The sequence below is a fragment of the Lolium rigidum genome, chromosome 7 (genome assembly GCF_022539505.1).
Source record: "Lolium rigidum isolate FL_2022 chromosome 7, APGP_CSIRO_Lrig_0.1, whole genome shotgun sequence".
Lineage (NCBI taxonomy): Eukaryota > Viridiplantae > Streptophyta > Magnoliopsida > Poales > Poaceae > Lolium > Lolium rigidum.
Window position 1 is genome coordinate 194,736,590 of NC_061514.1, and position 10,670 is coordinate 194,747,259.

General features: G+C 51.7%; 1 non-coding gene across 1 annotated transcript; it reads left to right on the top strand.

Moving 5' to 3' along the window:
• Positions 1-5,934: 5,934 nt before the first annotated feature.
• TRNAF-GAA lies at positions 5,935-6,007 on the top strand. The gene has a single exon. It is a non-coding gene; the product is annotated as a tRNA-Phe (tRNA).
• Positions 6,008-10,670: the final 4,663 nt, after the last annotated feature.

A 10,670-nucleotide genomic window follows, 5' to 3' on the forward strand; every position in this document is an offset into this window, starting at 1 on the left:
CTCTTGAGTTCGAGGACTACGCAAACACTTGGTGGGAGCAAGTCCTCACTCTTCGAGAAGAGAAGGGTGAACCCCCAATTGACACTTGGGAAGAAATGAAGAAAGAGATGCATGCTCGCTTTGTCCCAACGCACTACATGACCGACCTCTTCAACAAGCTCCAAAAGTTGAAGCAAGGCACCAAGACCGTCGAGGAGTTCTACAAGGAGATGGAGCTCACTATGATGCGAGCCAACATCCAAGAGTCCGATGACCAAACCATTGCTCGTTTCTTCAATGGCCTCAACTATCCCATCAAGCGAATTGTGGAGTTCCAACCTTACTCCAACATGGTTGAGTTGGTCCATCAAGCGTCGAAGGCCGAGCGCCAAGTGATTGAGGACATCAAGTACTCCAAGGCCAAGACCTATTTCTCCTCCAAGCTCGCTACATCGACTCCTCCTACTACATCAACTCCTTATGCTACAAGTGCCAAGACCGACGTGTCCTCTACAACATCCAAGAAACCGACTATACAAAGTCGCATGAAGCAAACGGTCTCCTCCACCGCCTCCTCTAAGGCATCCACGGGACCCTCTAGTGTCACTTGCTTCAAGTGTGGCACCCAAGGTCACAAATCGTTTGAGTGCAAGAACACCAAGGTCATGATCACTATGGAGAATGGTGATATCGAGACGCTTGATGAGGATGAATATGAAGCCCTTGTGCAAGCCGCCGTGGAAAGTGAAGAAGCTTATGAGCAAACAAGTGGAGAAGATCCTCTCTTATGTGAGCATGACCCAAGTCCCTCACTTGTGGTTACAAGAGTGCTAACAACACAACCTCATGATATGGAAGAACAACGGTGCAACATCTTCCAAACCCGTGCCGGAATTGGTGGCAAGTCGATCAAGGTCATCATAGACGGTGGAAGTTGACATAACCTTGCAAGCACCGAGTTGTGTGAGAAGCTCAACCTCACTCTCCGCAAGCATCCTCACCCTTACCATATCCAATGGTTGAGTGACAAGGGCAACGTCAAGATACAACATACCGTCACCGTCACTTTCAAGATTGGACCTTATGAGGATACTATTGAGTGTGACGTGGTACCCATGACGGTGTGCCACATGTTGCTTGGCCGCCCTTGGCAATATGACAAGAAGGCTATAAATGATGGACTCTCCAACACATACACCTTCAAGGTCAACGACAAGAAGTTCGAGTTGCGCCCCATGACTCCTAGCCAAATCATCGCCGACAATGCGAAGGCTATAGCGAGGGCACAACACAACTTCCACCATAGTGAGTTGAGAGGTGAGGGAGTGACCCACCAAATGGAGAGTGAGCGCCACAAGCCATACATGAGTGAGCGAAAGAGCGTCCTCCTAGCCACCAAAAGCGAGTGGAGAGAAGTGCAAGCAAACCCATCCACCATATTGCACTACGTCCTCATTTGCAAGGGACCGTCATCGGAGACTAACGACTTAACAACAATTCCTTCGTCTTTGTTGTCTCTTTTGAAGGAGTTCCAAGATGTCTTCCCCGACGAGCTTCCTCATGGACTTCCACCGCTTCGGGGCATTGAGCACCGCATCGACCTCATACCCGGCGCTCCGCTTCCAAACCGTGCTGCCTACCGCACCAACCCCGAAGAAACAAAGGAGATACAACGCCAAATACAAGATCTTCTCGCCAAAGGGGAAATTTTTCGCCTACATGGAGTACCGCAAAGCATTGTGTCGGACCGAGACGTCAAGTTCATGAGTTATCTTTGGAAGTCGCTCATGGCAAAGTTTGGAGTGAAGCTCTTATTCTCATCATCCTCGCACCCGCAAACGGACGGCCAAACGGAAGTGGTCAATCGAAGCCGCTCCACCCTTCTACGCATCCCCGTGAAGAAAAACTTGAAGTCATGGGAGGAATGCCTTCCACACGCGGAGTTCGCCTACAACCGCGCCAAGCACTCGACTACATCAAGGAGTCCCTTCATGGTCGTCTACGGGTTTGAGCCGCTCACGGCACTCGACATACTACCGCTCCCCCTTCATGAGCGGATCAACATGGATTTCGACAAGCGCACCGCCGCCGTCAAGAAACTTCATGAAGAAACAAGAGCTACCATTCAAGAACATGTGCTTCGTCAAGCTACCCGCCTCAACGCCAAGAAGAAGGCACGCATATTTCAAGAAGGCGACCTCGTTTGGATCCACCTCCGGAAGGAAAGATTCCCTCATGAACGCAACTCGAAGCTCAAGCCAAGAGGAGATGGTCCCTTCAAGGTCCTCAAACGCATCAACAACAACGCTTACGTCATCGACATTCCCACCTCCAAGTACTTGGTGAGCAACACGTTCAATGTCTCCGACTTGTCACCCTATCATGGAGATGAGGAAGACCACGAGTCGAGGACGACTCTTTCCCAAGGGGGGGAGATGATGTAGCCCCGCTCTCCGACGACACTCCATCAAGACCAACTAGTCCCCCAAGTGGACCGATGACACGAGCCCGAGCCAAGGCTCTCCATGATGAGGTGAACTCGCTCCTCACCACCCTTGATCTTGGTACCCCTTTGGATGGATTGCTACCTCATGCCGACGTGTTATGTATCATTAGGTACAAGGAGCATCAAGAGCACGAAGAGGAGGACACACCATGGTCAAGAGGAGGAGAGGAGCAGCTGGACGCGAAGATGGACATGGAGCTGGACCGGATGTCGCCCGAAGAGCGCAAGGAAGAGAAGATGGACGGCCGGTCCAGAACCCGGTCTGACCGGCCTCCTGGCCGGGTCGCCCGGTCCATAGCCCGGTCTGACCGGCCTCCTGACCGGGCCGCCCGGTCCAAACCGGGATTTGCGCTCGTGCCATCCGGGCACCATCCAGGGGACTCGGAGCCTCGTCCGGTTGTCGCCCGGTCCCAGGCCCGGTCTGGACCGGCCTGCCCGGTCCCAGGCCCGGTCTGACCGGCCTCCTGACCGGCCTGCACGACTTAAGTTACCTATTTCGGCCCGAACCGTTTCACTTGTACCTTTTCGGCCCATGACGCATTGTAAGACTATATAAGCCCCCATGACGCCCCTAGACCTCTTTAGACTTGTTTTGAACTCAAACCTACCTTTGAGCTTAGTCTCCCTTGGGTATCATCCCTCTGTAATCAAGGCACCTTGGTTGTTGACTTTGAACTTGTTGAGTGAGATTCTAGTACTTGTTACTCTCTCTCCCTCACCAAGCTCTTCCTCTCCAATCCCAATCTCTCTCCGGGAATTCTACCGCGTGTCTCTTCCTCGGAGATTCTATTGGCGTGGTCCATCGAGCCACGAAGGTAAGCATCGGGTGTATCGGGTTGGTGTGCGTGCGTGAGTCTCGGAGTTCCTCGTGCCCGTCGTGTTCTTCGTGTTCATCGCGTTCCCCCATCTTCCCCCTTGGTTTCGAAGTCAATCCGCGAGATCGGGCCACACACGGGGTCTTAGACCTCATCACGAGGAGAGGCAGAGGTGTTTCTTGGTGGTTGTTCCTTCCAGAAGTGGTGTTTACCCTCCGGTGGTGGGGGTGGTTCGGCTGGAGCAGTGGAGGCGACATGGCTTGTTCTTCTTTCATCTTCCAAGCTGTCGAGGTGATGGCGTCGAGATGGGAAGTTATCTACGGCCTAGTTCTCTTCCCCCTGCTCTGGGGATAGATGTAGAGTGGGTTGATTCTCGCTCTTATCAAGCTGCAGTTCTTGGAGATGCCAAGCTTCGCGCTAGACGAAGCTATCCGCGGCAGTGTGAGCCGCTTTGTGCTCGGCTCAGTCCGAGCTTCTACTTCCCAGAGGCCAAGTGGACCAACGGGAAGATTTTCCGCTCCTACCACGACGCTGGACCAAGTGGTTCGTCCCTGGCGCCGGTGTCCTCACTGTGGTGGAGCAAATCGACGGTGAGTTCCATCGGCAGCGGTGCAAAACTACGAGGACCCGATTGCTTTTTACCAATCTTTTCCAAGGGTTCTTCGGTAAAAGTTCAGTCCTTGGGGCTTTGTTGTAATTTGTAACCACCGCTTGGATAATATATGCAGCTTCTAGGATCTTCGGACCCTGTCCCCTGTTAAAAAAAATATCAGTAGTCTCCGAGCATCTCCAGCCGCGTCCCCTAAAGCGTCCCCCAAAGGGATTTGGGGCGCGCCGGACAGAAAATGCGTTCCAGCCGCGTCCCCCAAAGCCCTTTTTTGTCCGGCGCGCCCCTATACGGTGTCCGGCGCCCCGAGCCCGTCCCCGTCCCACGGGGGACGCACCGGGGACGCCGGACACAACGAAAAGCGAGGCGGGGAGTGGCGGGGCCGACCCGTCGGCGGCACAATTAATTTAAACCTAACCGTCGCCTACCTCGCGACGGAAGTTAGTGGCGCGCGGCGCGGTGCGGTTCCCGCGGAGGGCGCGGCGGACGCGTCCCGTCGCGCCTAGCTCCGCGTGCCGGCGTTAATGAGCGCCACCGCTCCTCCGCCTCCCTCCGGCCTATAAAAGGGGCGCCTCTCATCGTCCCTCTCACACACAAACCCTAGCGCCTCTCTCCCAAACCCTAGCCGCCACCATCTCTCAACAAGACTCGACGCTATGTCTGGTAGAGGCGGAGGCCGACCTCGCGGCCGTGGTCGTGGTCGTGGCCGCGGCATAGCTGAACGCTCGCCGTCGCCTCCCACGCCGTCGTCTTCATCGTCGGAGATGGACGTGGAGCCGGACGTCCTGTTCGAGTTCGTCCACGTCCTCAAGGGCGACCCGCGCGGCATCCGGAGGCTGCCGGACTCCTTCGCCGAGTACGTCGGCGGCGTACGCCCGCGCACGATGCATCTGCGGGAGCATTCGTGCGGCTACGCCGGTGGATCGTCAACGCGATCTACGACGCGCGCGGCAAGATGTACCTCAACATCGGCTGGGAGAAGTTCGCGCGCCACCACGGCCTCGAAGCCGGCTTCATCCTCGTGTTCTCCTACTTCGGCAACGGGGACATGAGCGTCAAGGTCTTCGACGAGAGGCGCTGCCTCCGGGACTACCACGGCGACAGGGACTCTCACGACGACGAGCACGGACGAGGAGGGACGGCGAGTGTTGTTTCTTCGCGGCGAATACGTGCACGGAGGTTTACGCTCGTTCGCCTCATCGGTAGAACCAACAAGGGCACCATCCTCCCGCTGGATTTTCCGGTTTAGGTGATTTGGGTGTGCCCTCGAGTGTTCTTTCTTAGCAGCGAACACAGGAAACCTTCGATGCACGGCCTAGTTAGGTTTAGTTTCTTTGCAATATTTTATATTTGTGTCCACCATGGTTCAAACTATGTATTAGTTTGTGGAAAACCATGTTCCAAACTATGTCTTCGTGTAAACCACGTTCCCAATTATGTATTAGTTTATGGAAATTGAAATAAAAATGCCAAAAAAAATTATTTTAAATATTTGGGGGACGCGGCTGGGGAGCGACGTCCCCCAAACGCTCGATCCGGCGCGGTTTGGGGGACGATTTAGGGGACGCGACTGGAGATGCTCTGAAATCGCGAAGGAATCCATGTATCCATCCACGGCTCTTTAATTTCCGACACGACCATGCATGCATGCAGCAGCAGAGAGCTGGGTCTGCAGTTCTGCACTCTGGAAGAGTTGACACGTCTGACAAGAAGCAGAGGCATTGGAATCGGTATGGGCGAGCCGAGCTACTGCCCGATGCTCGGTGCCTGTAGCCGTTTCGGATGGCGGGCCGCGGACGGGTCTACTCCCTGTCTCTCTCGTCTCTCGACGTGCACTACTCTGCTATTGTAGGGCTAGCTACCACATGAAGGTCCGTGCATGCATCAACCTCGTAGGACGTGCCGTGTCGTGCCGCTGGAGGCAGGGACCCGCCGCCCGCGGGCGTGCTGACGGAGACCAAGGCACGTTCCAAACGGCGCCATCCGAACAAATGTTGTATAACTTGTGCTCACGAATCTAACACTAAGCGGGGATAGCTCAGTTGGGAGAGCGTCAGACTGAAGATCTGAAGGTCGGGTGTTCGATCCGCCCTCACCGCATTCCTTTCTTTTTCACAAACCTTTCTTTTCTTGAGCTTGATTTGGGTCCTGTCAAATTAGTTTTTTCTCTTCTTCTTTACCTTGTCAAGTTGGCAGCCTCTACCCACCAAGCGACTTCTCTACTAGATGATCTCCATTGTCGCTGATTATAATTTGGTCCACACAAAACCAAGCAAGGAACATGCGTACAAGCTATCCACAGCTTGCTTGCGACATCCAGGGGCCGGGCACATATCAGCGATGCAGCTCAGGCCTTGATCCTCACCTTTGTTGACACTACATATCTTAGCTCTTCTTTGTAAATGAAAAATTATGAAACCAACCAAAAGTCACGAGCTACAGAAGCAAAAATCTTCAAATATCATCCAGAAACTGCAAACTACCCTTCTTCCTACAAGGAACCTCCCGCACAACAAGCTGCCACAAGTCAAGTTATTACAATCAGGCTAAAACGACAGACCACGCCAGGACTCAATAAGCTAACCTATCAACACTACTTAAACTCACGCACAGAAGCGATACACGATCGGGAACCCAAGCTTCACAGCGCCACATGGATGCTTCTACCTATAATAATATAAACACCCTCAGATTATATGTAGTCGTGATTTTATTCGGATAAAATAGGCATAAAAAACCCTTCACTCTAGGTGGAATTTGGTAAGCAGATTTGTTGTACCCCTTGGAACTGGAGGAATAAACCGTCTTTGAATCATATTGCCACATAAGCCGGTCTTCTACGGTCATGCTTCTAGCTATGGCCAAAATTTCTGGCCACTGGATCATCATGCATATCCCGAGTGAAGGTTCTTCATAAAGTACCCCTAATCTTACTACCATCCCATAACTCCTCTTCAGTCTTTGTTTTTTGATTTGAAACAAAATAAATATGGAGTACCTAAATTGGGTAGCTAGGGGAGAATTTCCAAACCTGATATCTTTCTAGAACTTGATGGATTTACCAGTTCATACATGCCATCAATCTACTTTCACTGCTTTAGCTGCCCACACAACACCCTTCCAGAAAGTACAAGGTTGTACATCTTGACATGGCAAAATGTTGAGGTTCCTAGTATAATATTCACTTTCTTTGTCCATAGTGATACCTCACACTGGCTGTATTTTTTATCAAGGAGCCTATCAAACAAATATTTAAATCTTGATGGCCAGGAATGCTCATTCCACCAAAATCTTCATGCAAACAGATGGCCAATTGTCCAAATGTCCAAATGTGTCATTCCACAAAAATTTGGCTATCTGAGTGTTAATTAACTATAGTGCCCACTTGAGGAATTTCTAAAGGAAAGAAGGTAAATATGGATACTAGCTAGGCAGGCTTGAATTAAGATTTTCTTAGCCGCATGCCCGCATGGCATGGGACATCCTTACAAATCATATTATAGTCTTGCCGGATCCATCAACACAAACAAGTGCAAGCATTGGTCAACTCAGTCCTACAAAACAAATTACCCAAATCATAAATAGCATTCCTCTACCCTGTGTTAAGCTTCCCCTCCAACCAAAAATCTCATTTTGATTGTTTTCTATTAGAGGCTGCAAGTCCTCTTTCCTCAATCTATCAAAATATAGTGGAATGTCTAAGTATTTTACTAGTAATTTTCCAGCAACACACTAGAAAATCTGAGGAAATAGCAGATCACACCAACTGTTGGGGCTTTTTTTTGCACAGAACCACAACAATAATATTTTTTTGCACCAAACACCAATGTTTGGGGTAACGATTTGCACAAAACACAAATACCTCAATTAGGAGTCTTAACAGGGAATTAACCACATTAGGCCCACTTTCATAATCAAGGCGGCATGCAACATGGATTTCACAAGCTCTTTGCTGGATATAGATGAACAGAGGAGTTCAATCATGGTTAGCAGCAGCACCACAGCTCCGTGGCGGCAAGTGTCCGCAGGGAGGGGCACGCGGGCGAAGAAGGGATCTCTCCCTCACCGGCCCACTCCGGACCTCTCCCATGGACATATTTTTGGGTGGCGATGTTGTTTCACGATATCCGGTGCTAAAGGAATCGGAACAGAGCGCCCAAAATCAATGCAACAGTCTTTGTCTTCCTCGTCTCCAAATGCCGCCGCCTTGCCAATCTCCTCCGCAGCTTCCGCCAGCTCGTTCGATTCCCGTTCCTCGCCATCCCCCCAGTGCTCATGTATCCGCCACCGCCTCCCCGAGCATCCGCGCACCCCCGACCATCCCCGCCGCATCCCATGCGCTCCGCCGCCATTTCCCTCGTCCAGACGACGTCCCTGCACTTCCTATGCACTTCCTCTGATAGTGCTAACCTCCCCGTCGATGTCCTGCTTTGCACTACCGTCCGCCACCGCTAGCATGCATCACCGACTCACTGCCGTTCGTTCAGTCTATTGATCCAGGCAATCAACGCCACCTCGATCTACCCGAGCCCCATCGCATCGTCAGCCACCACGATCCCCACATCGTCACACGCCACACTTGACCTTTGCCCGGGGGAGGGGGGAGATTATAAAATGGCAAGCGTGGGCCCAATTAACTAATGGCTATCAAGGCTGTTAATGGTGATTTATGTGTTCTGTGCAACGTTTACAACAAATAGTGGTGTTTGGTGCAAAAAATTCTAGTGGTTGTGGTTTCGTGCAAAAGAAGCCCCAACAAGTGGTGCTATGTGCTAAAACCTCAGAAAATCTCAATAAAAGGTTCTAATTCCTCTGCATTCATGTTAATGGGAAGTAGGTCACTTTTTATGAAAATTGATAGTCATGTCTGGCAGTTGTTCAAAGCAAGTCAAAATCCATATCAAATTTACTGCAGACTCGCTACTCCTCCTGCAGACTCACCTCTAATTAATGGATAGGCAAAACTTTTGCCTTGTTCCAAAAAAAAATCCATTCTCGCTCCCTTGATCCCTTCAATCTTATGTTGAAGTTATGTTGGCTCTTCAGGACAGTTTCTAATACATATCTTTGTTGGGCAAATGACGTTCTACGCTAACTAATCACAAGCCCGCGATGCCACCCTGGGCCTGAAGAGTGATCAGATCAGAGTAATGTCAACGGTCAAGAAGTACAGGTCGGCCTATCGTTTTGTTCCAGACCCACATGAACAGTACACTCAGAAGACTATGCTGTTTTTGGGGAAATAATAAATGTTTTATTCAGAAAGAAAGATTTTATGCTGACAATGAAGGCAAAACACAATGAGACAATGCCCCATACTCATTCATCATAGAAGCAGACGGTGCCTTCGGAACATCGTGCAAGTGCTCATTGCAGATGCTTTGCTTGTACTTGGATAACTGGATCCATTTACTGGATGTGAGATGTGACCGTTCCTGCTTCATCTCTTTTACTCCCTTTACCTTTATCTTTTTACTTGCGCGGGTAGAAACTCGGAACAGCACTTCTTTTGCTTTCCGCTTTACCTCTGCTCCTGCTCTTCTCTTGGTGTAAGGGCATCTCCAGCGGCGCGACGCAAACGGCCGCTGAGCGACCGTTTTCGTCCGCCGTGACCGGAAATGCGTCTGGTGCCTGTTTCAGCCGGGCGACGCAAAGTGACCGGGTCGTCCGCGGAGACGCAAACCTGGCCCAAATATGCGCCAGGTTTGCGTCTCCGCGGACGCTCGGCGGTCGCGCGGAGCGTCCTCCATTTCTTACCCGGTCCCGCATGTCAGGGACAGCGAAATCGACCGCTTTGATTTGCTTCTTGTTCCCCTTCTTTCCTGCCCTAGTGCGACGGCACCACCCCCACCCCTAGCGCCGCCGTACGGCCGTAGCGCCGCAGTAGTCGGCGTCGGCTCCGTTCTTGCCGCGCGGGAGAGCAGGAGCGTGCTCCGCCGCGTACGTGCCGGCTGTTTTCGGCCGAAACGCTCCCGGTTGCGCCGCCCTTCCGCGCCGCCCACGACCTGTTCGGTCAATTGCGCCGGTAGGTTTCTACTCGTGTTTTCGGCGCTATTGTGCGCGGCCATTGATCCGCAGTTTGTACCCACGCAGATGGACATGTCGCAGATGTTGGACAAGTTCCACGCGGAGGTTGTCGACTCCTCTTCCGACGAGGAGTCCGATGAGTCCACGCAGACATTGGCAACTACTGCGGCCTCCATGATCCACGAGTTCACCACTAACCCGGGCAATTGTCCGTCACCCGGCAAGAACATGGTCGCTGAAGACCATGCATGAGGTGATGACATGCTGCGTGATCATGCACAACATGATCGTTGAGAACGAGCGTCCCGATGGCCGCAATGAGAACCAATGGGATTTCCAAGGTGAGCTGGTTGCGCCACTTCCTGGAGCTTCATCTTGGCAGGACTATCTACATAGGAATGTAGAAGTCACTCACGAGAACGTCTCCAAACAGCTGCAAACGGATCTGATTGAGCATCAATGGACATTGGCTGGCCATGCAGATCATGCCTAGAGGAGTACTATCTTATTTGCATGCAGACTTTTAAAATTTAAATGTAATAACTATGACTTCGTTGAATATTATTTTGTTGTTTCGAAACTTCATATTTCATGCAAACGCGGAAATGCGTCGCGCCGCTGGAGCCACCCCAAGGTGCAAACGGACGCGCGGACAAAAACGGTAAGTCTCGCGTTCGCCGCGCGACGGAAATGGACATTTCGGCGTCCGAAATGCGTCGCGCCGCTGGAGATGCCC